The sequence below is a fragment of the Microtus oregoni genome, unplaced genomic scaffold (assembly GCF_018167655.1).
Source record: "Microtus oregoni isolate MIOR12 unplaced genomic scaffold, Mior012 000009F_ref0000495, whole genome shotgun sequence".
NCBI lineage: Eukaryota > Metazoa > Chordata > Mammalia > Rodentia > Cricetidae > Microtus > Microtus oregoni.
In genome coordinates, this window is record NW_024543068.1 from 17,936,482 (window position 1) to 17,964,478 (window position 27,997).

Below are 27,997 nucleotides of genomic sequence, written 5' to 3' on the forward strand. Positions count from 1 at the left end.
TCAGGAGTAGATGGTCGTCGCTACTATTTATTACAGATATTTCAGATAAAATAATAAAACAAGCAGGTGCCACAACGCTCAGTAATCAGGGAGAAAGAGTATATATATACCCAATACGGGAAAGAAAAAAACCTGCCAGATCAAATCTTTGTTGGCCCTTCATTGTGAGGCTGTAGATAAGAGTTTAAGTTCATTATTCATTAGATTTGTTCTGTAGAGAAAGTCTAATGCAGTATATGTGGGAAACCTTTTGTTACAACACCAAGCATTTAACAACAACATTTGATTAAGACTGGAGAGGGGGCTGGAGAGATGACTCAGTGGTTAAGAGCACTCGCTGCTCTTGCAGAGGACCTAAGCTAGAATCCCAGCACCCAGACCGGGTGCCTCCCAAACACCTGTACCTACAGCTCTCTGAGACCCAAAAGACTCTTCTGTACTCAGTGGGTACCTTTACTTGAAGAAACATGCCCCACACATACATATAGACAGAAACACACAAACACACACACACACTAAATCTTTTTAAAAATGTAAACAAGAAAACTGATATTATCCCCTCTGAACATATATCCTATATTCTTAACAGTTTTAACTGAAGTCTCACCCTCCAAGCTCTAACTGCACTAGTTTGAGAGCATCTATGATGTACCGCCTGGTGTGACCAAAGACTATGGCCTGAAGTGGGGTACTGCCGCCACCCTTGCTTCTGAATTCTCCTCAAATGAAACCAGCTGAGACACAACTGCAACCTAGCTGCTGGCTTGATTTCCTATGGCTGAACCAAAAACAATCACCCTCACTTAAGCACATAAGAATTAAACCCAATTTACTACAAAAAGGTTCATCATGTTAAAATGTGCCAATAATTCAGAAAGACTGTGACTGAAGAAATCCATCTAAGGTTGTCATAACTCCTGCATACATTTGTCATCTCATACTGAAGGGCTGCTTATACTAAGATGGGTGGAGAGCAAAGGAAATACTGACAGTGACATTCAGAAAAGCACTCCCCTCCCACACACACACCACCCAGATCATTGGCTTCTCAAGCACAGGGGCCAGAGCTTATCAGTTTCTGACACTGGTCCTAGCACGGCATCTTGCACATGAGAAGTGCTAAATAAAAATGTTCTGAATGATAAAGGAGATACAGTGAGTGACAAAAACAGCTCTCTAGGCGATAATGGGGCAAGGTGAACTGAACTCTGCCATGCAGAGAAATCAATAGAATTGATTTTTCCACTATAGACCTTTCCACTGCCTTAGTCACTGTGAAGAGACACAATGACCACAGCAACTCTTATAAAAGAAAGCATTTCACTGGGGCTGGCTTACAGTTCAGAGGCTTAGTCCATTTTCATTATGGTGGGAAGCAAGGCAATGTGCAAGTAGACATGGTGCTGGAGAGGTAGTTGAGAGTTCTACATCCAGATCCACACAAAGGAGGAAGAGAGAGAAAGCCACTGGGCCTGGCTCAAAGCCCAGCCTCCACTGACACACTTCCTCCAACAAGGCCACACCTCCTAATTCATCCCAAGAGATGCCACTCCTGATGACTAAGCATTCAAACATATGAGCCTATGGGGGCCGTTCTTAGTCAAACCACTACACACAGAATGGGCACTTTAGGATACCCTGATTACTAGGAAGAATACTGGGAGTCAATTGTAGCATTGAACTTGGGAGGGAAAGGGAAAGATGCCCATGGAAGTTACCAGAAGCAATCCAGAACTAAGAAGCAAACATTCACACCAACATGCTTACTGGTAAATCCACAGCTTACTCCCAGTCAACGTCTCTGCTTTGGAAGACATCTTTCTAAAGATAGGGAAACCTCCAGGCACCTCTGACCCAGTGCCCACCCTGTCACTCTGTGGGAGTGAGACTCACCTGGTGAGCCCAGGGGTGGAGTCACAACCACCACGTCGCCTTTGACTCCCTTGCTCACATATATAGTGCAGTCACAGCGGAGAGGTGGGAAATGGTAAAGATACATTTACTTCGCTAGCCCTATCTCCTGGGGGAAGGAAAGCCTGGGTCTAGATAGAGTAAGGCCTGCTGAAACTTTTTTTTTTCTCTCGTTCTCATTTCTAAATTTGGCTTTATAAATGGGAAACTGCAGGATCCTGGGAGGTTCCTGTGGCTCATTCTGAATGCACCCCTTCTTGGTGCCATTGGCCAGTTTGCTAGAAACCAGGGTCAGATACTGTAACAGGAGCTCTAAACGGGCACCCTATGACCGTGTGACTTCCAATCTCAGTCCAAAGAGGGACTGTGGGTTTAATTCTAAATTAAAAAATAATAATACTAAGATGCCAAGAGAAAATCAAGCAAGACCTCCAAGGAAGGCAGCTGAGACTGGGTTCAAAGGATTTACTGAAGACTAAATGGAGTTGAAAACAGAAAGATGCAACATAAGGAGAGGCTCCAGAGATAAAAGCCGCGTGAGTGAAACACTATCCTAGGATTCCTAACTCTGGATGCTAACCGAATTTCCTGAGTGAATGGGTTATGCTTCAATAATAAAGCCCGAAATGGCTTCTCTAAAATGTCTTTAAAGGCAGGGCCATGTATAATCCATAGGTCTGCTGGAGGACCTGACAGAGTTCGTGTGATGAATCAACCACTATACAAGTGGGGTTAATGGATCTAGGTGAGGCTTTTAGTGTAGACAGTTTAACAGATACGTATGCAATGGGCAGCAAGACCGCAGGAGCAGGGGGCGCATCACACAGTACCTGGAAGCACAAAGAACAGCCACAAAACAAAGGCTTGGTGATGCGATATTCCTCACCACTGACAACCATCTGCTTTGAGTCTGTACTGGGATATAATTGTTCCCTTCTTGCTGGCAGCGGTTTCAGGAGACCTGGATGGCACCTCTGGCAAGCTGCCCAAGGTGGGCATGGTTGGCAAGAACAGAGAAGTACTGGGTAAAGGAAATGGTTTGGTAAACATATGTGAGTTTTCAGTTTAACCAAAATCAAAGCACTTAGGACACTGTAATAGGTTGGGCTGTATTTACTTCTCAGAAAAGTAAGAGCTGCCACACACTTGACATGTGAAAAGAAGCCCTGAAAGCAGACACCTACCCACCAAGAACAAATAATAATTTGAGATGAAGGGGCTAAAATGACATAACACTGGAATCACACAGGAGTTTGAGTATGTAAATGTGCTTGCTTTTTCTACGACTGATATCCTGTTCCTGAAAATGTATTCCTAGACAATTCTCCTTTAACAAGACCCCACCAGTTCCTGACAGCTCTTTCCCAAACAGCTGGCTTTCATTGAATTTCACTTAGTGTGCAGGCAGTTTCGAGTTGCATGCCTGAGCACACTGTGAAGAATTCATTTTCTCTAGTTTCCTGGTGATGATGAAAGAATTTAACAATTAAAAAGAAAAAGTTGAACTTTGGCCTAAAATTTGGCTATCCTGCCAAAATAGTAAGTTAGGCAAGTGGTGGTGCCGAGGTTGTCTGGTTCACCACCATCATTGCCACCACCACCATGCTGCTGCCGCCACTGCCACCATAGCCACGACCACCAACACCACCATCACTGCCACCATCACACCAAAGGAGCCTGAGCAAACCCTTTCATTCAGTTATCTTACTTGCCTTTTGTAAATCTTGTGGGGGGGAAAAAAAACCACATTCTCAATAAATGAATTTGACCCAGACCTTGGTAACTTGAAAAATGAACTTCCTACGAATGGGGTGGGGACAATCACAGAATTTACAACTTAAAAAATGGAACTAATCAGATGATAGAATTAAACAAATATGATCCTAGACTGTATAGGAAGATAACAAGGCAGGCTTTGGTAAAGGAACTGGCTTCTTGAAAGAGAAACAAAATACTGTGTAATTGTTAGATCGAAGATATTCTTCATGTCTAAACATCCACATTATTTCTTGGATGCTTATAGTCTAGATACTATTCAAAGTTCTTTGAGTATTTTAACCAGTAGAGAAATCATTATACAACAGAGTTGTCTAGAGTAAGGAACGTGCTGAAAGAGTCTGGCTCAGTTCTTATGCTCAATAAATACTAATTATTACTATTTCCATTATGGTCATGAGAAAAAATTCCCAATAACAAAACTCAGGATCCAAATACGCAAAAGCAACCTTGAGATGGTCCCGACAGTCTCTGTTCATCCCTATACCAACATAGAAACAGTTAGAAAAGACCAGGGACTAAGGTGATACTCCAGTTTCTTTCCATAATTAACCACCCTGTGCCTTGCTGCTTCCCATCGCTCTGATGCTCACTGTACAATTTTGAGTTTTGGGTGGCACAGGGTATTGTAAAGAACAGAGCTGGCAGTGCCTCTTACAGACAGACTCGTCCCTATCTTAAATTTCTACCCTCCACAGTATATTTAAATTTACTTTCACTGAACTTGAATAATTTCTGAGTAATTCCTCAATATGATAGCCCCTTGGATGGCAGATTTGGTTAGGAACTTGGGTGGAATTAGGGTTAGAGTTCCCAAGTTCTAATAGTATATTGCTCTTACCAGGTAATAGAATCTAGAATTCTCATGCTTTTCCCCTTCCCTTTATTCTTCTGTTTTGTTTTTCCCCCAGAGCTCGCTATATAACCCAGGCTATCCTCAAAGTTGTCATAGCCCTGCCTCAGCCTGGGGGATTAAGGGCTTGTAGGTACATAACACCATGTCAGCCTCTATGACCTTCTTATGCTCAACTCAAGCACAACTTTTAAAGTTAAATAACATACACCTGAAAGGCAAATATGGAATAGTTTTGGTTATTGAAACACAATCTTTCTATATAACCCTGATGACCTGGAACTCATTATATAGACCTCAAAATTGTGGCAATTCTCTTGCCTCTGTCTGCTAAGTGCTGGGATTACAGACTTGTACCATCATGCCTTCTTGAACACAGAGTCTTGTACAAGAGTGAAATATTTAGCACAAAGTATAAGGAAGCGACTTGCTTCATATTGAGGGTACACATACTTAATTTCTTCCTAATAAAATAGGGAAACACAAATGAGAACACTGAATTAACCTTGTCAGAGGAAATCAATGCAGGAATTTTATGCCACAATTTCTCTAGTATGAAAAATAGTAAGTGAAATGAGTTAGCTCTTGAAGAGAATGTTTTTTGAATTACTGACTATTATTATCTTAGGATGTTTTCAAATGAAACACTCTGCTAGGAAGAAAACGGTGATAGCTCATGACTCTACCGAAAAGAAAGATGGTGCAACAAACACTTTCCAACTCAACCCCACATCATCTTTCAGAAACTCCAGTGAAGGAATAGCCATGATACTGCCGATTAGAAGCTGACTAATCTAGTCTGGTTTAGGTAAAATAGATTACCTATTCATCTAGATTCAAAACTGATTTGAATAATAAACAGTAAAACCAATCTTAAATATGCCATCTCCACATAGAACCACTGGAATCAACAATTAAAAGGCAAGTCAAGACCTAAGGGAGCTAAATTGGAGGATTCTATTGATACAGTTTGGAAGAAAGACTAACCATGAAGAGGGAACATTGGGCAAAGCAAAATAGCTGATTAAAATTAGCAATTTAAATGTGGCTACAAACTGAAGCTGTGGTGTGGAACTCTTCCCAAATATGCCAACAATTTAGCAGGCACTGTTTACAGGGATGTTCAACATTCAATTGACAAGAATCTAAAATGCAGCCTACTTTAATATGGAGTACCAGAAATGAAGATGGTGTGCCAATATCTTGTGTTATCAAGTACTTCTACTCACTCTCTCCCCTCCAGCCCCACATCTTCATCACTGGTAAGGATGCCCAGGCCAAACACCACATCCAGAACCATGGCTCCTTGCTGTCTACAAACCAGGCCCCAAATAACTGGTTTCTTTATCCAATCACTCTCAATAAGAAGGCATTACAGAAGAGAATTCCCAGCCACACCCCTGGGAACATGTAGTGGGAATGTCAATGGAAAAGAGCTGTTTTCAGTTGAGATTTTATCTTGTCTTCTAAATTCCTTATTTCCCTCAGAAAATGTTGCTTCCTGTTCTATAATGCTTTGGGTAGGATACTTGTACTTCTCTCTAGCACTGTGCCATAGCCCTTGAAAAATAAAACCTAGTTGAATAGCAGCATGTTTAAAAATAGAAAGGCAATGTATAAATTTATATCATAAACTGGGCTCACAGCCACATTATAAAAGTCATTGTCTACCTGTCTGCGTTCTATCAAACCGTGAATCATTTCTACACTGACCTCCAGAATGCTTGTGCTTTAGCCAGGGAATATTTCCAGTGTGTGGTCATCAAGAGTCATGAATAACAGAAAATGTAGGAAAAATGTTTCTTTTTTTATTATTGTTTTTATTGAGCTATATATTTTTCTCCACTCCTCTTCCTTCATCCCCATTTCATTCCTACCTTCTCCCATGATTCTCCATGCTCCCAATTTACTCTGGAGATCTTGTCTTTTTCTACTTCCCATGTAGATTAGATCCATGTATGTCTCTCTTAGGGTCCCCTTTTGTTGTCTGGGTTCTTTAGGGATTGTGAATTGTAGGTTGGATTTTCTTTGCTTTATATCTAAAGCCACTTATGAGTAAGTACATGTGATATTTGTCTTTCTGGGTCTGAGTTATCGCACTCAATATGATGTTTTCTAGATCCATCCATTTGCCTGAAAATTTCAAGATGTCATTATCCCCCCCGCACTGTGTAGTATTCCATTATGTAAATGTACCACATTTTTTATTATTATTATTTATTTATTTATTAAAGATTTCTGCCTCCTCCCTGCCACCGCCTCCCAATTCCCTCCCCCTCCCCCAGTCAACTCCCCCTCCCTCAACAGCCCAAAGAGCAATCAGGGTTCCCTGCCCTGTGGGAAGGCGATGAAAGGTGACAGAGACAGAGCCCACATTGGAGCACCGGACTGAAATCCCAAGGTCCAAATCAGGAGCAGATGGAGAGAGAGCACGAGCAAGGAACTCAGGACGGCGAGGGGTGCACCCGCACACTGAGACAATGGGGATGTTCTATCGGGAACTCACCAAGGCCAGCTGGACTGCGTCTGAAAAAGCATGGGATAAAACCAGACTCAATGAACATAGCGGACAATGAGGACTGCTGAGAAGTCAAGAACGATGGCACTGGATTTTGATCCGACTGCACGTACTGGCTTTGTGGGAGCCTAGGCTGTTTGGATGCTCACCTTACTAGACCTGGAAGGAGGTGGGATGTACCACATTTTTCTTATCCATTCTTCGGTTGAGGGGCTTTTAGGTTGTTTCCAGGTTCTGGCTATGACAAATAATGCTGCTATGAACATAGTTGAGCACATATCCTTGTGGTATGATTGAGCATCTTTTGGATATATACCCAAAACTGGTATTGCTGGGTCTTGAGGTAGGTTGTTTCCTAATTTTCTGAGAAATCACCATACTGATTTCTAAAGTGGCTGTACCAGTTTGTACTCCCACCAGCAATAAAGATGTGTTTCCTTTACCCCACATACTCTCCAGCATAATCTGTCATCAGTGTTTTTGATCTTGGCCATTCTTATAGGTGTAAGACGGAATCCCATAGTTGTTTTGATTTGCAATTTTCTCTCATGGCTAAAGATGTTGAGCATTTCCTTAAATGTCTTTCAGCCATTTTAGATTTCTCTGTTTAAGTCTGTAAACCATTTTTTAATAGATTATTTGTTCTTTTGATGACCAATTTCTTAAGTTCTTTGTATATTTTGAAGATCAACCTTCTGTCTGATATGGGGTTGGTGAAGATCTTTTCCCATTCTGTAGGCTGCCGTTTTGTTTTGTTGACTATGTCCTTTGCTTTACAGAAGTGTCTCAGTTTCAGGAGGTCCCGTTTATTAACTGTTGTTCTCAGTGTCTATGCTACTGGGGTTATATTTAGGAAGTGGTCTCCTGTGCCAATACGTTCAAGGCATACCTCTCATTTTATTATCATTGTTTGACTCTAGAAGAGTGATCAGAGAACCTAAGAGCTAAGAATAACATTAGAGACCATTTACAGGCTCTTGTTTCATAACTCTGGTAACGAGGCATATCCAGCAGAGGTAGGCACTCCTAGCACTATCCTAATACCACTGAGGCCCTAGCACTTTGTTCCTTGTATGAATTCAAAGATATTGCTGTTTGTTAATAGGCTCCAGGATATTTTTCTCAATGGGAGCTATTAAACTGAAGAAGTGGTAAACTGTTAGACTTTCTTCCATTGTTTAATGTTTCTGCTTGTAGCCTGAGGCAGAAGGGAGTAATCTAGTTTCTTCCAAAACAACAATTATGCCTCCTGGGCAAATCTGACAGATATACTCACACCTGTATTCTTAAGATAATACACAAAAATCAGACATAAACCTTATGAATTTAGCTAATTCCTGGGCATGCACAGTAAAATCATGGATTTAATTTTCTTAGTTCAGTACCTTAAGAATTCAGAGTGCTCACAAGCCCCAACCTGCCTATCTGGGTGATACAAGAACAGCAGGGTCTCATTAAGAAGAGCAAGAAAGAAAGTTCTCAGATTTTCCGGAGTGAATGAACTCTATGATGGATCTCTTGTAATCCACTTACAAGAATCCCATGGGCCAGATTTCACCCTGTCAGTATGTGAGAGGAGACAAGATGTCCATGGCGTCTAGAGACGACCCTGTCCCCCATCGCTGAGTCTGCTGAGGCGCCTTTGTACTGACAAGGGGCTCAGAGCCCATGGCAGAACATGCAGTGTAGCGGCAGCTGGACAACAGCACTATACAGTGGGCTGCTGAGGATGACCTTCCAAGTGCGGCTTCTCAGTTCGCCTGCTTTCTGCATCAGACGGACACGGTCTTATTTACTGGAGTGGCGGTGTTCCTAAGTCTGTAGAACAGACTTGTTCAAAGAGCACTATTCCTTTTTTGAATTCTTTCAAGACAAGCATAAATGCAGCTCAAAGCAGAGCCTGGAGAGGTTCTATAGAAGCCAGAGTTGTCATTCCCCAACCCATGTTACATATCATCTGCTGATTCTTTAAATCTTTCAAAGTCATACAAAAATTAAAAACCGCCACCCCTTAAGCTTGCCTGGCATGATGCACTGAAACTTCTGTAGTTTGCTAGCAGTAAAAACGCCAAATAAAAATCTCCCAGATATAACTCTCCCTCTGTGTACGTTATACCCTTGGGTTTCTGGGAACCATCTCCAAGATAAACAGTACAGATGTCTCACCAAAGGAGGTTAACTTTGACCCTTTACAAAACTGACCAAGTGAACTCTGTTCCTTAACATGAACACAGATGGAGGGACCCAAAACCACAAGGCAAATCCTGACAAATGCCACCTAGTATTTCTAAGAAAAAACAAAATATACCAAACCTGTGAAACTCCCCATAATTTTACAGCACTGATTATTTTGTTCATACATAATGATGATCCTAATACTTTTTTTTGGTCTGTGGTGTTTGTTTGTTCATACGTTTGTATGTAGGTACATGTGTATCCACCTGCTTCTGAGGCTATCATATAATAAGAGTTTCTTCTTTAATGATGTTGCCCATTATTTTTGATTTTCTCTCTTTAGGTCCACTTATTTACTTTGAGTGTGTATAGGTGCTTTTGCCACTGTGCTCATGTGGAAGTCAGAGGACAATTTGCAGAAAAAAGTTCTCTCCTTCTACCATGTGGTACTCAGGTAACAGGCTTGGCAACAAATGGTTTTACCCACTGAGGCATGTCACCAGCTCATTCACCTTTTTATCTTTCTTTCTTTCTTACTTTTTTTTGAGACAGGCTCTTTTCACTGACTTACGACTTACCAATAGGACTATGCTACCCAGCCTCAAGGATCCACCTGTCTCTGCCTCCCAGCAAGAGGATTACATACTGGTACTCTTTGCTCAGTAGTGAGTGTGTTTGTTATGAAGGTAGGATGGAAGGTGGGATTGAACTCAGGTCCTTAACACACATGACAAGCACTTTAATAATGGAGTCAATCTCCTTACACCCTTTAAATTTAATCTTTCAAAATTTATTTAGTTTTACTTTATGTGCATTGGTATATTTGCCTGCATGAATGTCTGTGTGAAGGTGTTGGATCTTAGAGTTACAGACAGTTGTGAGCTGCCATGTGGGTGCTGGGAATTGAACCCTGGTCCTCTGGAAGAGCAAAGTTGGTGCTCTTAACCTCTGGTACATGTCTCCAGCCCCTTAGTTTTTAAAGACTGATCCCTATCTGAATTGATCTATATGAGTCAATCAATAATATTGATAATAATAAGCCTCCTCTCCCTTGTCCTTTCCTTCTCTCTGTACTCACATTTAGAATTGACTTTGTATACTGGGAAAAAGAGGGAGAAATGGGTCTCGGGATGGGGCCAGACAGAAAGCACTGTCCCAGCAAGCGACCCTGTCTTGAGAGGAACAAGAGTTGAGCAGCTCAGTAAGAGGTCCCTAATCTAACCCTTCTGGCTTTGGTCTTCACCTTTGGCTGCCTGACTTGGGGCTACTGGGTTTGCTTTTTTATCATTTTACTCTCCACATCAGGGACAAACCCCACAACAAATTAGAACTCCATGTGATGACTTATTTCCTAGTTACTTATACAAGATGTGACGGAAAAAGGCTGAAACTATTCTGATGACTCATGAGGTTTTGAACTATAAGGAAATTTATTTCATTCTTTTATTAATTTAGTCTCTCTAAGTCATTAAAGCAAACTGCTGCAGCTTCCTTCACTGCACATAATATTGAACTCTCGGCAGTTCAAATGCCACACATTGGTATAGAAAAGGCAGTATGGGGTCAGACAGTGGGTGGCGTCCCTGAATGCCTATGCACAAGTGCAAAGCTCATCCCCAAGCCATTAACTCTTTCTAGGACATCAGTTTACCCTCAACAAGGAGGAAATGACCAGCACAGAGGGAGAGAACTCCAAAACTTCACAAGTCTATGACAATAATGAATTATTTTTAGCCAGCTAACCATCTCTTAACCCCTCTGAATTGCCTTTATTCATTAAATAAAATTAAACATAAAGCTTTTTCGAGGCACAACATTAGGATGAGGAACTAGGATCCACACCCAGGAAACAAGAGGGTAACTTACTGAGCTCTAGAGAAGGCCCATACTAAAAGTGCAAACTCTACCTTAAAAAAAAATCTATAGACTTCCCAAAATCAAACATTTGTGCCATGAGCCAGAATTTTCCTATGTGATATACTATGAAATCTATAAGGAAGTAAATATCAGTTGTGGTTTATAAAACAGGACACTTTTGTTGTCTGTTCTATTTTTAAGGCAGCGGCTTCCTATGTATCTCTGGCTGGCTAACTTAATATGTAGCACAGGCTGGCCATAAGCTCCAGGCAATCCTTCTGCCTCAGTCTTCCAAATTTTGGTATTACAGCTATGAGATGGTTCGTAAGCTTCATTTCATAACAAAGGCCTCTACATTTGATAATGTTTCCCTTTATAATAAGGACACTGGAGTCTATCTTCTTCCTTGCCAAGAAAACTCACACATGTTTACATGGGCAAACTATTCCAAGCATAAGTAGAATCATAAGACAAGCGTCTGATCAGGAAGAAAGTCAGAAAACTTCCCTCTCCTTTGAAATGTTAACTCCTGGCCTGGCCCTCCCTCTCATCCCACACTCTGCTCATAAAACAGTGTTTATTTATCTTTGATTCTCCTTGGGGTGCCTGGAGAAGCCTGTGGGGTGAGCTGCCTCCTTCCAGATTTAATCGGTTCCCCTCAGTTGTCTGGCAGCTCTAAACTTAGAAACCAAACCCTTTCTGCTCAAATGGTCGTTCTCAATGCCAGAGCAGGGTAACCTCACGTGAATCTCGTCTAAATGGAACAATAACAGTACTGGGTTCCGTCATATCATAATGGCTCCAGTGTTACTGGTTGGGTCGTCACTCCACTCGTCATCTGCCACGAAAGGACAGCAGATTTGCAAATCTGCACAGGTCTCTTGCTCTTTCTCTCTCATTCTCCTCCTCTTTTCTCCCCCCCTTTTCCTCTCCTTCCTCTTCTCTCCTCGTGCCTATAGCTCTTATCCCTCAGGAGCATGAGGACTTATTAAAGATGAATTTACATCTCAATGCCCTTCTGGCTATTGAGAAACTGCTATGTAGTATACTTACTACAGTAAAAAGATGATGGGACAAATAGAATCTCAAACTATGATTGTGTGTATGTATTTCTACTGCTGAAAACAAAGGGTCATAGGCTGGATCTCTCTCTCTCTCTCTCTCTCTCTCTCTCTCTCTCTCAACACACACATACACAAATGCTAGAGAGTTTCCTTTTTAAAAGATGTATTTATCTTATTTCTGTGCCTGTGTATTTGTAAACTCATGTGTGCAGGTGCCCACAGAAGCCAGAGAATGTTAGATCCTCCGGGATTATAGGTACAGGCAACTATGAGCAGCCAATAGTATCTCTACCTACTTATGACGAGGGAAACATAACACACTTCCACACATCCTTAAGAACAATGATTAAATACAGGTAGAGCGAGGGTTTGTAGCCTGAAGCTGTACCCTTCATGCCAGGGCATCAGGTTGAACCAGCAGGAAAGAGTACAAAGTGATAAGCTGCTGGGGAGAACTAAGGGACTTTCCCATGTTGGGTTTTCCAACTTCAAAAACATCAAGCAATTAAAGAAACAAAGGGTTTGAATCATAGTATATACTGTGGAAAAAGAACAGATGGCATAGTTAAACAATAAACAATGCTGATGTTGAACAGTCTAGTCCACTGCTGTCTCCAGAGCCCTTAGCACGGAGTCTGCTACATAACAATCGTATAGGAATGCTTTGCTCTCTGACCAGAACCTTCCCTCCCCAACACTACCATGAGCATGGCTTCTCACTTCACTCAGGCTTCTGCTGCAGGGTCTCCTCTTTAGAGCTGCTTTGATACCCACATGTGTGCGTATTTACATGTGTAAAATTTCCTTTGTAAAAGATGTATTTATTTTTATTTCTGTGCATGTGGAAGCCAGAGAGTGTCCGATCCTTCAGGACTATAGGTACAGGCGGCTGTGAGCTGCTAGACATGGATACTAGGAATCCAATCCCAGTCCTCTACAAGAACAGCAAGTGTCCTTAACCCACTTATCCCTCCAGCCCCAGAATAAACAAGCACTTGTTTATTAACAGTCCCAGGTAATAAAAAGCATTTGTTATTCACTAAATGTTGGCTGCTGCCTAAAAGAACCTGTGTTGATCAAGAGAAAGCACCCAGATAAGGAAGTCCGATATGGGAAAAGTTGTGAGATAGAACACAAAGGATTCTGGGAACAAGGAAGAAAAGCATCTGGATCAAACGTACGTACAGTCAGTAAGTTCTTCCAGCAAAATTTTCCATCAGGTATTTCGTGAATGAACAGGAAAGGGGATACACATGCAAATAATGGAAATCAAGATAGTAGAGAAAAGGGTGGGAGAAAACTCTTGATGCCCAACTAATCCTGGAAGCTGAATGAAGCATTAACACTTTAAGCAGAGGAGAGACAGATTTTATGGGCACATTGTAGATACTGTGAATATACGATCACAGATCACAAAGGTTCAGAATGTCTGGGTTTGATCTTCAGTATATACACAGAGAGAGAGAGAAGGGGGAAGAATATAGAAAAGTAGGGTTTTATACTAGTTCAGATAGAAACAATGAAGCTAACAACAGCCATCCCGGAATTCATAAATTATTTTCTTCAGTTTCCAACCAATATTTCTTAGTGCTTGCTTTATTAAAAAAAGACGAGGTACAGGGCACTGGAAAAAGGTAATGGCAGACATGGAAAAGAGTCAGCTTCAAAGCAGGAGACCAATTAGCACAGGGTGACAGGACTGTCACATGTGTGACTTGACAGAACAGGTTGAGGGGTGCCATTCGCCAATACAGGAAAGGGTGTGAGGCAGGGAAAAACTACCTTGGAGAAAACAGTATTTGAGACTTTAGATGGTCTGAAGCGCCATATGAACACCCAGTTAGACAACAGATAAGACATTTTCTTCATGAAAACATGCTGAAAATTATTAATTATATATAAGTTCCCCCAAACTTCTGTGTTTGGCATACCATTGAGACTCCAAATCCCTATGTCTATGCTATCCAAAACCACATTTGATTTGGCTAAATTTCTTTAGGGAAACAAAACTTATTCCTACACATTAAGTGTGTATATTTAATAAGAAACACAAATTAAAAATATAGGAGACCAATATGTTCTTAGGAAAATAGCTCTTTAAATAGAACAATTCTGAACTAATATACCAACTAAATGAGAAATTCAAAATTAACAATGGAAAATGAGGAAGAGAAATGCAAACTTATGACCTCCCCAGAAAAATGTGATTTAGTTATCAACTTGGGAAAACTTAATTGGCCTACTCATGTCATTTGCATATTTATATCCATCATTGGCGAAATGATTATGGTAACTTATAAAAATTCATTCAACACAAATAACATAAAAAAGTATGAAAGAGCACAGACAAAAACAGAGTTTAACTCCTGAGCAATTGTTAAGTGAAATCTGCAAACTTAGCTCAAACACAACCATGTGTAAGATTCATAGTAACTCCATGAATTTTTACAAATGATTCATTATTTCCTGACCCTGAGATCTGGGAAGATTTCATCTTCAGGCCATTTCAATGGCAGTGTGATGTAGTGTAGTATAATCCTCAAGAAAAATAAATCACAAAAACAGTGATTTTCACTCAACTGTCCTATAGAATTCATGATTGAAGACCAATGATTTAAGCGCTCTCCCCACCCCATCACCAAAACCAAAAAGAAAAAAAAAAAAGGAAGGAAGGGAAGGAAGGAAGAAGAAGTGAGGAGGGAAGATGGGAGAGGGGGATGGATTTCCACAAAAAGTAAAAGTGGTCGAGTCCAGGTATGTGGCTTTATAATTTTATAACCTGGCCTAAAACTAAACTGCAGACAATTTAAAGACACAGATGAAGGATAATACCATTTGTCAGGAGCTGGTTTCTTAGCAACTGAACAGCAGAGGTTCAACATTCATTAAGGGATCTTAAATAGAGATTGTCTTCTTTCCCTATTTCCCTCCCTCTTTTTTTCTCTCTTCTGTTCCTACTTTCCTTATAAACACAGTCTTACTATGTAGACCAGGCTGCCCCTGAACTCATAGGGCTCTGCTTGCCTCTGCCTGCTGAGTGCTAAGATTAAAGGCATGTACCACCATACCCAGATAAATACACATTTCTATAATGTAGCTTAAATGTGCCCACATCCTTCAGATATCCTTTTCAAAATTAAGAACACCATATTACAAATATGAATTTCTGGATATAGTCCATGAAAAACTATGGTATGAGCAGGTAGAAAAATGGTAAGATTTGGAGTAAGACCTGGTTCCAAATCCCAGTTCTGCTAGTCAGTACTGTGGGAACATAAGAATTTGGTTAGCCTTTCTAGACCTGCTTATGTTATCTATAATATGCAGGATGTAAAGAGTATTAAACAATATAAAGTTTTAAGTGAGTATAGTTTTAGATGTGCAGACTTCAAAAATAAATGGGGATAGGAGCAAAGTGGGGAGTGGGAGAAATAGTTAGAAGAAGAAAGCATCTGTGAAATCAAAGGTAAGAAATACAGAATCCATATCTCCAAAGATGACTCCTTAGCATGATGTCATCAGAGTATGGTTCTATTACACACCACACTCTTCAAGTGTTAGTAGGTTGAGAATACAATTCTCCATGTATTTTAGGACCAGAACCTTTTACCTTCCTTCAGTTGCACATAATTAGTCAGCATTCCGTGTTTGGTGTAAACAGGAAGAACCTATACATCAATGATAAATGCTAATAAAATAACTCATTCATCTCATTTCTATGAAACCACCCACATTTTGCTTCTGTATATCATCAAATTTCAAATGTAGCCAAAAGGACATGTACGATAAATGACTTAATTATAAACCTATACTTGCCAGGAAGAGAATTTTAATTTAACAAGCAACATAAAAAAACAACCAGCGGCAGCTTTCAAGAGTAACCATTCATTTTGTCTCATGGCAGGTGCACACATGCTTGAAGACACATCTGCTTTCCTTCTCAGAGATGTTTAAGAAGAAAGGAGAAATTACTGTTTCTCCCACAAAAGGCTTTAAGTTAGAAAACCAGAGGTAGCCATTTAGGAGCATTTTTCTTCTTTGTAGATGTTTCGCTTATGAATTGTAACACTTAAAGTATTTTATTTCACCTTGTCTTCAAGTTTTTTGGCTTATCGTTGACGTTTCTGTATCACCACTCCTAAATTATATTGACCCCATTCCAAATTCATGGCTGACTCTCCTTTATCCAGCACGTTATTGTCAATCTCAACAAGGCCCCTCTGTTAGGTATTTAACTAGGTCTTCTTATCTTTGCCTCCATTCTCTGTTATCCCCTACTCTATATATCAAATAAGCAAATGCTACATTTCCTAGCATCTGTCTTTGTTTCTCTGAAAATATAAAGTGGTGTGTGTATGCACATGCAAACATGTGGGTATATATGTACACATATATACATGCATTATATGTATGTTAAACTTTACTTAAAGTCATGTATTATGAACAATTTTTTCTATATATTTGAAGCATGTCTTCAAACTATACCCATAATATAGTATGGTCTCCTGTTCATGCTAAACTGTTGCGTCTTATTCCAAAATATAATTCTCCTATGTCAAATAATGTCTCTATTTTACAGATGGCATAAAGCCTAAATATAAATGTGATTAACCTTGTTGCTATGGATCCTAAAGGTTAAACTATAAGACTGGAAGGAAGTAGTATGCAGAGCTAGAGAGATGGTTTTTGGGGGGCAGTGTCTGCTATGTAAGCAGGAGGACACGAGTTTGGATCCAGCATGCACATACAAGCTGGGCACTAAGGTGTTAGCCTGCAACCCCACTGTGGAAAGACAGAGACAGGCAGATCTCCGAAGTTTGAGCTCAGATTCACTGAGAGACACTGTCTTCAAAATTAAGGTACATAGATATAATAGAGAAGGGCACCAACTGGCCTCCATCTTGGCACACATGGGCATGTACACATATACCCGAAAATACACATACAATATATAAACAGACAAAATATTTAAGAATTTTAATTTCATTTTTTAAAAAGGTGAGGTGTTTAACTAACCTAAGATCTACAAATATATCTTCAATAAGTCACAATGGCCACAATAAAATAACAAACTAATATATAGAGAGAAGTACTCAACTTCATTAGTAAACATAGAAATACAACTTAAAATTAAATACCACTTTACACCAATTAGTTTGGAAAAATGAGAATATCTAAGAGTTAAGTGTTAGCCAACAAGGATGACAGGGAAATGCTCCTATACTATTCGTGCCTGGACTCCAGGGAGCAATCTGGCAATACTGGTGATACTTAGTGACCTTCTCAATGTGATTTTGCAATTCCGTTCTTCAGTTCATACCCAGAAAAAGCAGGCTATCTTCACAGAATTGTTTGCGGCTACAGGAAGACAAGACGATTATTTTAAAATATAAAGTGAAGTGGTTTAGAACTAGACTATGAAAATATCTCTCATCTCCAGAAACCACTTTAAAAAGTCTAGAGCTAAGGATGTATCTGCTTAGCCCAAGCAAGGCTGTGGTTGGATCCCTAAGACAAAGAGCCTGCCATACAACCATACCACTTACGTAGAAAACAGCACTTCATATTTGCATACATTATGTTTGTTTGTTTTTGTTTTTCGAGATAGGGTTTCTCGGTAGCTTTGGAGCCTGTCCTGGAATTCACTATGTAAACCAGGCTGGCCCAGTCTCTGCCTCCCGAGTGCTGAGATTAAAGGTGTGTACCACCACCACCTGGTTCATACACTGTATTTTTTTTTTTTTTTGATTTTTGAGACAGGGTTTCTCAGTAGCTTTTGGTTCCTGTCCTGGAACTAGCTCTTGTAGACCAGGCTGGCCTCGAACTCACAGAGATCCGCCTGCCTCTGCCTCCCGAGTGCTGGGATTAAAGGCGTGCGCCACCACCGCCCGGCTCATACACTGTATTTTTATAGACTCAGAATGTATTTCATTAAATTACTAAATAATTTACACAAGTTAAGACCCTAAATAACTCAAATACTCTTAAAAATATTGTTTAAGAGTTGTTAAGATAACTCAGTGGGTAAGGAGGGCATTTGCTCCCAAGCCTGAGTTCAACCCTGGAACCACATGGTTGAAGAAGAGAACTGACTCCATATGAGCACCACGGCACATGCGTGCCCACATACCAACCTTCATGCCTACCCCTATAACTACATATAGACAGACACATAGATATACACAATAATAAAGTATTGTGGAAATGCAATAGCAATATACTTTGAAACTTTGCTTAAGAAATTTACAACAACTTGTCAAGACCATTCCTCCTTGTCTATTGCTCCAACTACAAAGGGATAGCAATCAGAGGGTAGGAGAGCTGAGTTTTCCAAGGTTAGGCAGATCATTCAACCCCAAACAGTCTCTGTGTTTACTTTCTCATGCTACTTTAATATAAGCATTGCAAATGGTTTCCAAGAGCTGTAACATGCAAATGCTAAACATTTAACAAGGCGCAGTGCTCTGGGGACTCCAACCGCTCCCTAGAAGGATCTGACGAGTATCACTCTTATGTCAGCCTTACACTGAATCACGAAATTCACACACATGTGGCTCTGGTCAGGGAAAGGTCTCAAGGAACTTAGTCATACGACGACAACTGGGCTACCCTGAAAAAAAAAATCTAGAAACTTAATTTGAATTATAAACATGTAACTTACTTTGTGGTTTTATTTTTAATACATGTACATATGTGTCTGTGTTTGTACACACGAGGGCAGGTACCCTTGGAGGCCAGAGTTGTCACAGCCCCTAGAGCTGGAGTTACTGGAGGTTGTGAACCCATGCCTGGGGGTGTGCAGGGAAGCACACAGAGGTCCTAGGGAAGAGCAGCAGGATCTCTGAGCTGCTGAGCCATCTCTCCAGTCCTGCAACTCATTTTAGCATCATGAGCTTTCACTAACTTCCCTGAGCTGTAAGTGCAGCCCTGAGGTGACTCCCACTTGCAGTGTGAGAGCCCACAAATATCTGCTGCTGCTCCCTCGCCCAGGAAGCTGCTATGCTCATGCTTGACAGACACCAGGTCTTGTGCAAAACCTGCATTTTCACACACACACACACACACACACACACACATTTTCCTGACATGCAGGCCACCGAAAGCACCATATCCCGAGGGGGAAGTGGGGGCTGGGAAGGTATGTGCGAAATCTAAGGAGGTGCTTGGCAAGGTTGCAATTCGAGAGGCCCAGGCAGATTGCGATGTATGGCTTTGTTCCATCAAAAGGTCGTTTGAAGCACAGTATTTTATTTTTATAGTGGGGTATTGAGTTCTGAGGTCTCTGATACACTCCAGGGAACCAGCAAAGGCTAGTCTCAGCGCTGTGCCAGCCCCCTGCCGGGTCACTAATGAAGATGGAGAACTGTGAGTGCACCCAAATAAAACACAGGAAAGGGTGAAAAAGGACCCTGAGTTACGTCTATTCCCTTTATTCCAGAGGAGCAACCTTTTCTGTACTGAGGGACTAATGAGTCGTGAACAGGAGGTGGGAACAAATCACACAGTGTGTTTACCAGGAGGGACAACATCGGCTGGCTTTTGTGTTCAGTCCCCAGTTCAGTTTCAGAGCATTTCCCAGCAAGGACCAAAAGCAGCTTGAACAAAGGACACAGCAGTTAGATACTTGAACTGTCTCCCATTAATACACTAGAGAATTGGCTCTGGCGCTTCAACTGTGGAGTGGCTGGTGAAGCCGGGCAGGAGGCTACAGGTAAAGGGGCCCAGGAAATCAAATGTGAAGGTTCATTAAAAAAAAAAAAAGCGTAAGACAATGAGAGAACTTAAAACTCTTTCTCAAGGTTATTCTGAAAGTTCTGTCCTCTCTAAAAGACATGAACAACTGGCCTTTCAGCAACTTTTAAAAGAGCAGAAACGGCCCATGAAGCGACTTGATTTCCCATCCTTACCATTTAATTAGGAAGGGCATTTCTGATGTTCAAGGTTTTAATTGCTTTGGCCCCTCCTCAGGCCCCTTCTTCAGTTATGCACAGAGCAATTGAACCAGAGCCAGACATCTGAACTTCTCTCAAGAAGGAAAAAGGAAAGAAAGAAAGAAAGAAAGAAAGAAAGAAAGAAAGCCGTCAGCTCAATTGTCCTAGCCACTGTCCTCCCACTTCCCATCTCTCCCACTTCTCTCTAGGTATCTAGTCCCTTCCTGTCCTCTCAATAAAATAAATACAATAAAGAATTTTCAAGCATAATGAGAATGATATCTTTGTTATTATGAGGCAGACTAGCTGCAGATAAGTCACAGATAGTTTCTGTGACACCTGGAAGTCTGGAATTCTAGACTAAACCTGGGCCCCATAAATTAACCTAATCCACAGTCCAAGTACAGGGTTCTAGCATATGTCTGATGCTCCCAACAGAGCCACAGGGTCTGGGGATCAATGAATTCTAGCACATCCAGAAATCACGCAGATTATGTTAAATGTCCCAAGTCTTGAGAAAACTCTAGACCTATTATTCCCTCTGAAGGCCCCCAAATTAGAAGCCAATTGTAGCAGTAAAATATGGATCTTCCTCGTCACAAACAAGTCTCTGGTTTGTAGAGCATCAGTTCTAAGATCCATTCTTCTCCCTATGCTTGGATTCATCCTACTCAACTTGCCCCATACCCATTTTCTCCTCTCTGTGGACCCCTGTCTCCTTGACTCCCTCCTATGATCATTTGAATATGTTCAAGTCCACAAGCCCTTCCTCAACCCACACCTTCATACCCTCCATCCTTTTTCCATAGGCAAAACACACAAGAGCACAGCTTGTGCCCACTGTGTCTACCCACTCCCCTCCCATTTACTCCCACCTTTAACCAAATTTACTAAATCTTTGCAACCACCATATGACCAAAAAAGGCTTTTGAAAAGTTGTTGGTACTTTTTTAATTGTAAAGCCAATGTCACCTTCTTAGTTCCCATATTACTTGACCTCTCAGCTGAGTATGCAGTATGTCTAAGAGTTCTCAGGTAGAGATGATTGTGGTCTCCCAGTGGGGTGCTGTTACTGCCACCCAGTGGGGAGAAACCAGGAAAGCTCTAAACACCAGAACAGACCCTCTAAGAAGGAGCAAGTCTAACAGGCCAATGGCACAAGATTCTTAGTTACAAAAGCCTACCATTTTGCTACCATTTTGAAACCTCATTCAACAAACTGAATATGGTGGCACATGCTTATAATGCCGCTGCTTGGGGAACTGTGGCAAGAGAATCACAAATTTGAGATCAGAATGGGCTACATAGTAAGACTTTATCTTAAAATAATTAAACAAAAAGCGCTATAAGGTTAGGCTGCCATCATGAAACAACAAACCTGTTTATTTCCTCTGAAGAAGGAGAACCGACCACTCCTCTTTTCAGAGTAAAGGCTGATGAGTCTCTCCAATGACAAAAGAAGACAAGACAAATTAAACAATGACTTAGAGTTTACACGCTCAGAATAAAGCAGTGTACAACAACTTTAATAACAAATTCCTTGTGGATAGCTCCTTTCTTTCTCTACTTACTCATCCCCACCACCCAAGGAAACACAAAATAACAAAGACACTCAGAGGCACACAGGCACATACAGTGTTTTATCGCTGTTTCTCATACCTTTTGAAAACAAAAAGATTGTTCCTTCTGCTTGCTTCTATCTGATTGCTCTTATTTAATGAACCTCAATAAGGGTAGGGAGTAAACTTGATTGTCTGTTGCACTTCATGGGCTCCCTTTCCCCAAGATTAAAAGTAAGAAAGTAGACCTTTTTGTTTTTCTGGAGAAACAAACACAGAGGTAAAACCAAAAAATTCTAAACCAATATTCTCTTCTTTCATGATACTTTCCTCCATGACAAAAGAAGAAATATTCCATTTAAAACAACAGCCATCATCCCAGTATCACGTCAATTTTTTTCTAAGAGCTTTTTTCTATTAGTTTTATTTCCTAAATATCACATTGTAATAAAGCTTTTTGTAATGATAAGAGCATGTTAAAAGAAGAGCAGGAGCTAACACGTGCAAGCTCTAGTGACTGACCATCACAAGCTCCCCTGCTCACTATGACTATATTCTCTTCTGTGCTTCCTGCATGAGATATGGTCTGCAATTGAAGCACTCTGCCATAGGCTAGCAGCTCTGTTCCATGACTGTGTTACTGGCTACTATGTTCAATCACTACTTTAAGAATGCTGGTCATGAAATACACCAGCTGCGTCCTGTGAGGGGCTGTTTGAGGTAAGGAAATAATAAACTCGGGTTTCAAATCAAATTCACACTGTTTTGACAGTCTGCAGTCAGCATTCCCTATAAGCTGAGATGGTTCGCGTTTTGTGGGCCCTACCTAACCAAGCATACAGGTCCTCTTCTTGCTGCTTGCACCTTGCCCAGCATGGGCTGTTTCTTCCGACTGAAAGAGGGCCTGTGCAAGAGGAATCAAAGCCACAGCGTAGAGGTTGAGAGGCTGAGACAGTAGGGGCTGACACTCATAATGATTCCAACAAAAGCAACACTGGAGACGAGTTTTCCAAGCCAGATCTGGACAGGTCAGTGCTGTCCCTTGTCACCAGATATCTACAATCACACACTTTAGAGGTGTTAGAACAGCATAAATATCCTTTTAAAAAATTATTTTATGTGTATAGGTATTTTGTCTGTGCGTATGTCTCTGCACCACATGTATGCCTGTTGACCCCAGGGGCCAGAAGAGGTCATCAGATCTCTTGGACCTAGAGTAACAGATGGTTTGGAATTCACATGTGGGTTCTGGGAATTGAACTCAGATCCTCTGGAAAAGCAAGAAGTGCTCTTAACAATGAAGCCATCTCTCTGGCCCAATATCGTATTTCTTGGTACGAATACTGTGATCTCTGACTAAAGCTAGAAAATGAATTCAAAAGGAAAAACTAAACAAAGAGCAATGTTATTAACTGGATGAACATTAAGTGTACATCAGTAGGTGCCAACTAAAACAAAATGAGCTTCATTCACATTACAGACATCTCCAGGAAGAGTGAGGAAGCATTTTATCCCCAAGTTCTGCTGTTTAATGAAAATAGTAGAGTGTAGGAAAAAATACGCAAGCTTATGGTGAGCAAGCAGTTATGTAAAAGAAGAAAAATTTTATTTATTTAAAAACTCACATATCTTCTACACACATGAAGTATGTGTGAAATGAAGTGCATGAGACAGTGATTTGAGCTGCCTACAAGAAAACAGAGTGGCCATACTGAAAAATATGGCTCATCCCACACCTCTGAAATTTTTTATTCTTTTTAAAATTCTGCTAAGAGTTCCGAAATGCATGTATGGCAGAATTCTCCCATTCAAAAATCTCCTTAACAGATGGCAGCAGTAGTTGAAATGGAAAGAAGGAAGTGGTAAGGTTGAGCAGCGCTGCCCCCGCCACAGGCTCAGTTCAGGTGTGGAAGGTTTGGGCTCCAGGTGGCAGAACTTTCTCTGGAGGTGGCAGAACTTTGGGGATGGGAGGCCTGGCTGACAGAGCTGAGTCATTAGCATAAGAGTGACAGCCTGACCCCATTTCCACAACAGCTCCCTCCCTACGATGAGGGGCCAGGACATGAACAGTGCCTCCAGCTCTGCCTCTGTGGCCTCCAGCCGCACCTCCACAGCCACGGTGGACAAAACAAACTGCTGCTTCCTTGAGTTGCTTCTGCTCAGTGTTTGATCACAGTACTGAGGAAGTGTGCAAAAACAATTAGAGACTGCTAACAGAGTTTATTTTCCCTACTTTCAAAAGAAGAGAAGACTCTGAAGATGTTTTTATCCCTGACTTACGTGTCCATCGGTAGCTTCTGAGACTCCCCAAAGCGCCTGTGATTTCTACAGCTGTCACTCCGTTGTCATCACAAGCCTTGGCGCTTGTGTGCCTGCTGCAGCACAGTTTAACAAAGACTTTGGAAGTGATGCTTCTCCTTTACAATCCAACGTTTATTATGTTAAGAAATACACACGTTTAGGACGCACATGGTTACACAGTTAAATTCCATAAAGTAAGCCTCTGTCATAGCTCTTCTCCTCTATGACTTAATGACAGAATTGTGTGACCTAGGCACATTTCCCGAGGCCATAGCTAAACAGAAGCTGAGGATGCCTTTCTGGGCTGGGACAGCCTTAAAAGAACATTCTACAAAGCATCTCAGGAAGCATTTGAGTTTCTGTTCACATTCCAACAGGGACGAACACGGACACACACACATACACACACAGACCTCATTGATTATCTAACCCCAAATCTATCATGCACAGAATACTCTTTAATGCTCAAAAGAACAGTACCAAACAACTGTGTCCTTTGGTTATCTTATTAATAACTAGGATAAATTCTATGAGCCATATCAAAATTTTTATCATTAATCGATAATTAAAATCATTCAACACCTGTCTTCAAAAGCAGCAAGATGCTAACTCCTTCGAGGTCATGCTACAAAATTTTGGGTCCCAACTGTGTTATACTAAATCAGGACCAAGGGTTGCGGACAGTCTTATAAGTGCCTTGGTTCTGGTTTTTGGAGTAATTCTATCAATGAATACTATGTCTCTAAATTTTAATGGCCTTCTTTCTGGTGTTGAGGTTTAACTATTAATAGTTTATAAGAAAATGCCAGTAATACCCCAGATAGTGACTACTGAGCTATTTTTCTTTTTCTCAATCAATATCAGACAGACAAGGCACATGCACGATGAGAAGGGTGGTAAAACATCTGTTTTTCAGATGAAAAAACATCAGATTTTCAGTTGATGCTCTCAAAGAATCCATATTGACCAAACTCAACCACCAGTTAGGGCACTATTTTAGAAGTGAGCATGGAGGTTAAAGAAGGCATCCAGATGACAGAGGGGCTGTTGGGAAGGGTGGGCATTTTCTGAAAGTAAAACTTCAGAAAGCACTAGCCTTAAAGCCAGACTGCCTCTAAGACTGGGGACACCCCTCTTGCTCTGATAGCCTGGACCTGGGATTTACAAACACTCCAAAGCAAACGCAGCTATTCAAACATTTGCCCATATCTGCAGATTATCCTAGGTACTCAAGTGCATTATGAAATGTAACTAACATACTTTGATTTGGAAAAACTCCAGAGAGGGAAAAGAATGTAAATAAAGGAATGAATATATATATATATATATATATATATATATATATATATATATATACACACACACACACACACACACACACACACACACACACACAATTGGACATTACGGAATCAGACATACAGACAGAAAATAAACAAGATTAAGTTAACACATGTGGGGATGGAAATATTAGCCCATGTATCCTTTAGATCCCCAAGAAGCACATGAGAAAGCAACTCTCTATCCTCATTTGTGAATGAGAAAGTCCGATACAAGGTGGAAAAAAGGACAAGAGGTTTTCCAGATTTTCATGGGAAGAACTGATACGAACAATAAGGACCTTCCACTTGCTGCCTCTCAAAACCGGCCCCACCTTTCCACAGAAGCATCCCATTAGCTGTTATTACCTGTTGTTCAGAAAATGTGTAGCTTTCCTAACAACTACCAAGTTATAAATAATTATCACTGTTATGCATGTAGAATATAATTTTGGTCAGCAAAAAGGGGAAAACATAATCATTGACTTCCAGTAGCTTTGTGTCCTAGGAGAAAGTGCACATAGTGAATCAGGGGACAACATACGCAGTCTTACATCTGTTGGGGTACAGAGGAGAAAGAATAAAGTCAGTATCAACACAGACGGCATGGCTGTAATATCAATGAGAAAAAATACACACTTGAAAAACTGATTTTTAAGATTTATTTAGGCTAAAGAGATGACTCAGTGATTTAGAGAGCATTAGCTACTCGCTTCCAGAGGACCTAGGTTTGTTTCCCAGAAGCCACAAGGTGGATCACAACCACCTGTAACTCCAGTCCCGGGGGATCTGACACCCTCTTATGGCCTCTGATGGCCTGCGCACATGTGCACAGACTTACACGCAGGCAAAACAAATAAATAAATTTTTCAAAAATTTAAAATTTTATTTTTACTTTATGTGTCTGAGTGTTTGCCTGCCCACATGCCTATGTGGTTTGCTGGTACCATGGGGGCTAGGAGACAATGTTGAATCTCCTGCAATTGGAGCTAGAGGCCCCCATGTAAGGGGTAGGAATTGAACCTGAGTACTCTGCAAAAGCACAGTAACAAAAGCTCTTAATCACTGAGCCAGCCATTTCCCTAGCCTTAAAAAAAAAAAAAAAACTTTTGCCTTTTATGTTTTCTATGTACTTTGACTAAATACTAGACATAGTAATAATAAAAGAAAACAAAATACTCATATTCAGTCCAAAATATAGATTTGGTAATTCTAAATTTTTATTTTTACAACTAGCAATATATCTTTCAATAAATAATGGAGGTGAATACACTACCATGTGACTCTGCTTTCTCAAACACACTAGTGTGTGAATGAGCCACCCTACTGTGCTAAAGAGGCTCCGAAACCCATTAGTGTAAGAAGGAAGTAGGAAATGTTCAATGTTGTCATGAAAAACTCAGAACTGCAGTGAGTCTGGCAGATACTTGTTTAAATGACCGAGCATTATGCAAACCAATGGGAGAATTAGGTTTTAAGCAAAGTTTTATTGCAATTTAATAATGATTTGTCAAGATTGCTGTAATTTACCTATAAATGTTTTGAATAAACATGCCTGAATTGATCTTTCCTAACATTCTATCTGCACAGTGGAAAGCGAGTACTATGTAAACAGTGGGAAACAATGTGCGCAAACACTAGACTCTAAAAAGGAAAATGATTATTTTCCAATAACAGACTCTGAGAACTCTTGCCACCAACGCTGATTACTTCCTAAAACCAAAGAGATTGCCAGACTAAAAAAGGATAGCACATAACTCCTTTGTGATATCAAAGTTTAATAACCATTTCAAACAAATACAGAATTTTTAAATAGACCAAGTTATAGTTGAATGTGTAGCTTTGATAAAGCCAGAGACCTAGTCAACTCAAGATCAAGTATGTCTTGCATCACAGCTAAAGCCAGTCTCTTGGGAAACATCCCAGCAATTCGCTAAGTCAGCTAGTAATTATCTTTAAAGGGTTCTAACATGACATCGTAACAAGACAAGTTTCTTCACCTTATCTGGGAAGGTAAACGAAAGGTGAGGGATTTAAAGCCTAACATACATGTCATAGTATTTTTACTTTATTACCTTTTGTTGAAAAAGGATTCCACTGACAGAAAGAACTAAAGCTTAAAATGAGTTAAAAATGATCATTTTAAAACCTAAATATACCTTGAATACAAAAATAAGAAATTCTCACTTTATTCAGTCAGAATAAATACATCCTAAAATAGATTATATAATCATAACACTGTTGTAGAATGGCTGTTTGTTAATTTCCCGGCCACCTGGAACCAAAATAATCACACAGAAAATGTATTAATTAAATTGCTGCTTGGCCCAATAGCTCTAGCTTCTTATTGGCTAACTCTTACATCTTAATTTAACCCATCTCCATTAATCTGTGTATCGCCACAGGACAGTGGGCTACTGGGTAAAGTTCTGGAGTCTGTGTCTGGCAGGACTACATGACTTCTCTCTTATTCTGCCCTTCTTTCTCCCAGCATTCAGTTTAGTTTTCCCCGCCTTCCTAAGTTTTGCCCTATCGTGGGCTCAAGAAAGTTTTCTTTATTCATTAATCACAGAATAAAGAGGGGGACCCACATCATAACACTACATATAATATTTCCATATCATGTGATATACTTGGGCTATGGGTAGCTCATAGACATTTAAAATGTTTATTAACTTCTATCCCGTTCATGAATTAGAGCAAGCACATGTTTTGATGGGGTATATTCCAAGC

At 40.5% G+C, this 27,997-nt stretch overlaps 1 protein-coding gene across 4 annotated transcripts in view; it reads right to left on the reverse strand.

Moving 5' to 3' along the window:
* The window catches only part of Rad51b (RAD51 paralog B), a 504,679-nt gene that overhangs the window by 316,827 nt on the left and 159,855 nt on the right, over window positions 1–27,997 (reverse strand). The window lies entirely within an intron of this gene.